Source organism: Lactuca sativa, chromosome 8 (genome assembly GCF_002870075.4).
Source record: "Lactuca sativa cultivar Salinas chromosome 8, Lsat_Salinas_v11, whole genome shotgun sequence".
NCBI classification, from domain to species: domain Eukaryota; kingdom Viridiplantae; phylum Streptophyta; class Magnoliopsida; order Asterales; family Asteraceae; genus Lactuca; species Lactuca sativa.
Genome location: NC_056630.2, coordinates 90,967,135 through 90,973,134, shown reverse-complemented (window position 1 = coordinate 90,973,134; position 6,000 = coordinate 90,967,135).

Sequence of the window (6,000 nt, the reverse complement as noted above, 5' to 3'; positions counted from 1 at the left end):
TTTTTCATTATAAATGTTCATGTCATTACATTAATATTTTATTTATAAGATAAATTAATTTATAACTTTAATTGTTATTTCCAGGTTAGCCTAAAGTGGGTAACTGTTTGTTTCGGTCAAGATTGCATATTAATGATGACATGTCTCACATTTCAAAATTCGAAAAAACATACGTCTTTTATCATTAATTAATAGTTTAATGTTTGTTTTTCCTTATTCTTAATCATTAATTATTTATATTGTTTAAATTCTTCATTTTTTTCTTCTTATATATAGTATCGTTGATATGGATTTGAATGTTGAGTCTTCCATTAGTACTACACAACTTAACACTAATACTGTTATGGCCAAGGCAGAAGATTACTACCTTCGTTTTCCAATCAAGAACATTGATGATATTCCAGATTACAATAAGGTATACTTAACAGTATATAAATTTATAGCGCATAACACAATGTATATATATATATATATATATATATATATATATATATATATATGAATTTTTTTATATATTTTTAAATTTTTTTATAAAATAGGAATTAGTTTGTCCATCATTGCTACTATCATCGGTTTTGATTTAAACGAAGACTGGTATTCTTTTTATTGTTGTGACTGTTCAAAAAAATTAAGTAAGAATGATGATGATACCAATGCTGAACCATTTAATTGTGATGGTTGTGGTGGAGTTTCTGATGTTTACAGCAAGTAAGTTCATAGTTTTACATTTGTAAAATTCTTGTGTCATTAATCTATATTTGAATGTTTCCAATTTTATTTCATTGTCAATTAAAGTGTCATTTTATAATTTTTAGGGTAGGGGTCGTAATTCGTGTTCAATATGAAACTGAGTCTGCTTCTTTTGTATTATTTGACCGTCATGTTAAAAATGTTATTCACCAGGGTAATAAGTGGCTGATGGAAAAAATATCAAAGGTAGCGTTAATTTTTTTTAATCGTCAACTCATCTCTTATTTTGTTTTATGATATTATTTTTTTAAGATATGTATTAAAGAATTGAATAAATTCATTTTAACCCATTAATGCATCCAATTCTTTTTAACATAAAAATTTGTCTACAAATATGTTCTTCAACGAGTTAAACTTTTTTCATGTGTTCCCTCGTGTTTAACGCATGTTATAATCTAATATATATTAAAAGAGAAACCTGGTGACATCACCTTCAACAATCAGGACCATTCATTGTGTTTCATTGATTAATTTCAACCATTGGATCATTTTGATGATGTCATCATAAAATAAAATTAAATTAATATTAACTAAATTAATTTGACTACTTTAGGAAAAGTTGAAAACTTATTAATGGTGACTGAAACTTTTAATTGGAATGTATTGAAGTGAAATAAATGTCAACATATTTATCAAAACATAAATATGGTTCCTTCCTTTTTAAAATCAAGTAATTTGTATATATCTTTCATAATTATAGAATTTGAAATCAAAGAATTCAAAATAGTATGATATGAATCATAATATTAATTTCTTCATATCCTTTCCAAAATCGTTGTTCAAAATTATGTATAAGTATAATCTCATTTAGTTGTTATCACAATTTCATGAAATCAGGACTTTGCAGCATCACGTTCGAATACCAGCTTCATAAGGTTAACATTTTTTTTTGATTTATTGATTAATTTCTTACACTTGATTATAGTTTATGTGTTCAATATATGTATCAGTGGCTTATTATTGAGTTTTTGATAAACGGATTTTCTATTCTCACACACACTCTCTCCCCCTCTCTCTCTCTATATGTGTGTGTGTGTGTTTGTGATTGTGTGCTTGTGTGTGTTTGGATCAGATGAAGTAAAATTCAGTTTAATTAGTTATGTGTTAATTGAATTGGATTATGTGTTTGGATTGAATGAAAAAATAAATAAATAAATAAATAAAAGTAAAAATAGAGTACCTTCTCGAAGGGTTTAGTGTCTATACATATTAAAAGAGAAACTTGATGACATCACATTCAACAATCAGGACCATTAATTTTGTTTGCTTAATTAATTTTAATCATTGGATCATTTTGATGATGCCATAATAAAATAAAATAAAATTAATATTAACTAAATTAAGTTGATTACGTTTGGGAAGTTGAAAACTTATTAATGGTGACTAAAATTTTTAATTGGAATGTATTGAAGTGAAATAAATGTTAAAATAATTGTCAAAACATAAATATGGTTCATTCCTTTTTAAAATCAAGTAATTTGTATTTACATTTCATAATTATAGAATTTGAAATAAAAGAATTCAAAATAGTATGATAATGAATATATGTATGAATTTTATATATATATATATATATATATATATATATATATATATATATATATATATATATATATATATTTTGAAATAGGAAATTGGTTTGTCCATCATTGTTACTGTCATCGGTTTTGATTTAGACGAATGCTGATATTCTTTTTATTGTCATGACTATTCAAAAAAAGTAAGTAAGAATGATGGTGATACTAATGTTGAACCATTTACTTGTGATTGTTGTAGTGGAGTTTCTGATGTTTATAGCAAGTAAGTTCATAATTTTACGTTTGTAAAGTTCTTGTGCCATTAATCTATATTTGAATGTTTCCAATTTTATTTCATTGTCCATTAAAGTGTCATTTTATAATTTTACGGCGATGGTCGTAATTTGTGTTCAATATGAATATGAGTCTGCTTCTTTTGTATTGATTGACCATCATGTTAAAGATGTTATTCACCATGCTAATTAGTGGCTGATGGAAAAGATATCAAATGTAGGGTAAATTTTTTAATCGCCAACTCATCTCTTATTTTGTTTTATGATATTAAGTTTGTTTAATATATGTATTGAAGAATTGAAAAAATTCATTTTAACCCATTAATGCATCAAATTCTTTTTAATATAAAAAGCTGTCCACATATATGCCATTCAACGATTTATACTTTTTTTGTATGTTCCCCGCGTTTAACGCGGGTTATAATCTAGTTCCATTAACAATTCCAATGACACTTCACCTTATACCTAGTTATATAATTTAGATTAGCATAGAAAATTTCCATTTATGCATTCATAAAGCCTGTCATAAGGCACTTAAGACTTAATTGTCAATAAAAGTGGTACTAAGGTTGTCATCCCTTTGTGATTCTCTCATTGTTTAAGCCTAGGAGTGTCAACTCACTACTTAATTCACTTAAAATGTGGCTATAATATTTTTAACGCCCTATATTTTATGATAAGGATTAGCATACATAACATGCCATTATTTGCAATAATGTTAATATTCCTAATGCAATTCAGGTCTATAACACAAACAAATTGGAATTAGTAAATCGAGGGTTACAAAAACCAATGGTGGAGCTAGTAAGGGGGCACATGTGGGTGTTGAGCTCCTCATCCATATATTTTAATTGGACTATATGTCCAACCAACTAAAGCGCATTATACCTAAAACCCACCGTCAGTTTTAAGCATCTCTTATTTTAAAATCGATATCTTTTAAGCCCTTATTATTTAAAATTCTTGGTTCTGCCCCTTACAAAAATCAACACAAGCCATAGAGAAGTCATACATAAATACAATACATATTCTAAATGTAATGCCTAATCTTCCCTCCTACTATTCTTCTAATCATCAAAAGGTCTATATGTAGGAAACTAACTCCTTCCTATATCTCTTCATCGTTAAGATAAAATACATGACATTATAAAAAATACCCAAGTCAAATTTGTCTTTGTCTTTGTCAGATACATATGTTTGGACACGGTAGAATTTCAAATCATTGTATAATTTTTTTTTACTTTAAATCAAAATTCATAAACCTCACTTTTGAAACTCATTTCAAAAAAATTTACTTTTACACATGTTAGTTTTCAAATCATTCATAAAAATTTGCACAGTCCTAGAAGCCTTTGTGGATGAAAGAGTACATATAAACCAAAACGAATACAAACAATTGATCAATGTTACATTTGATAATACCGTTATATTACTATTCCTTCCATTATATATTATTGGGGGCAATAAATTGTTGCTAGAGGTTCATCATTATCTATATCAATTTATTATGAGTCTTGTGCAAGTGGGAGATTGAAAGATCTATATGCCCAAGAGTCATTATAAAATGATATTGCTAGATAATATATGATCCTAAATGGTTACACTAACAACAACTTGATGCAACTATATTATTTATGAGAATTTGATTCTTGATAAATAAATATATATCTTGTAATTAATTGGAAATTATTTATTTCATGGATATGTTAATTTTCAATGCTAAATCAAAATATATCGTAAGATATGATTTATTATGTCATGTACATCTTTTGGAACCAAAAGGGGGTCTTTATCTTATATGGATTTATATGTTTTAAAAGTTAAAAATTATAAGAGTTTTTATAGAAAAACCAGCTTCTTCTTTTTCTAAAATATTCAAGGAGACCATAATGGGAAAAGAAGACATACTTGCATTTATTTAATCATAAAGCCATGTTCTTACACTTATAACCTTTTTTTGCTAGATGCATGGTTTATTAAAACATCAAGACTCAATTTATAAGTACTTGAATTAAGATCATTAAAAGGCTTGCATGTATCTCTTCTTTTACTAGTCAAAAACCACGAAAATTATGACTTATTATCTCTATATTGTATCTAGTTTTTGTCTCTTAAAATGTTAAGATCAAAGATAGAAGAATTTGATACTTTAATTAAACTCTCATTTAGAACAAAAGCTTTGTTTTGTTTGTAAAGGCTTAAGAGATTCTTTTATTACAAGATAAAGACTAGCATCTTATCAAATTGACTAAATGTTGGTGGACACTTCTAGAGAGCTTCTTCCTTGGAGGTTAAAGCCATATTCATCAACTTTTAATTGCCAAAAGGAACCAAAGTCTTCAAATATTGTTTCACTTTCTGCTTTTTTGGTTATGTTTAATCTTTCTAAGTTCTTGCAAAATGATCTTTTGGTGGGGATAAAACTAGTTTTATTTTGATCAAAATTAAAGTCTTATGTTGCTATCTTTATGTTTTTGAAACAATTTTTGAATAAAAACCCAACATGTGACGGTAGCAGTAGTGGTGGTGGTGATGGTCGCGACAGTGGTGGTGTTGGTGGCGATAGAGATGGCGGCGACGATGGTGTTGGTGGCAGTGGAGGTGGTGACAACGGTGGTAATGGTGGTGGGTGATGGTACTGATAGTGGTGGTGGTGGTAGCGGTAATGGTGGTGGTAGCGGTAGTGATGGTGGTGCCAGTGGCGACGATGGTAATGGTGGTGGGTGATGGTAGTGGTGGCGAAGGCGGTGGTAGTGGTGGTGATGGTGGTGGCGGCGGTGGTAGTGGTGGTGGTGACGGTGGTGACTGCAGCGGTGATTGTGACTATGGTGGTGGTGGCAATGGTGGTGGTAGGTGGCGGCGACAATGGCGGTTAGTGGTCCTTAGTAGTAGTTGATGGATTTTGGTCATAAGACATCCTATGTGCTCATACAAACCCTAATGCTTGGATCTAGGTTTCTCTATTGTACATGCTTTGAATCCAAGACTATAAACCCTAATTCTAGCATATGGAAATCAATATTAACATATAATTAGGTTTATGATATTACCTTGATTGTTATGTAGCAATAACAATCCCAATTCCTCCTTGAATTGACTTTGGAAGGCTTAGAGTCACAAGTGTCACTCCTCTAATGGCTTACAAACACCAAGAACAAATGGAGAAGGTATAAAGAGAGAGGAGAGGTGTTAGAATTCGTCCCCAGGACTTCTTGGGAAGGGTTGGAAGAATTCATGAGCCTTAGGGGGTTTATATAGGTGTAAAGATTAGGGTTTTAGTCCTTATCCTTATCTAGTTGCTTGCCCACCAAGCAACCATAAGATAAGTCTTAGAAACCCTTATCCTAGTCGAATTCTAAGGCATTATCACCTTAAATTCGTTCACCCTATATATAAGATAATCCTTACCTTATTTTGTAACTATCACATAATTACAATTC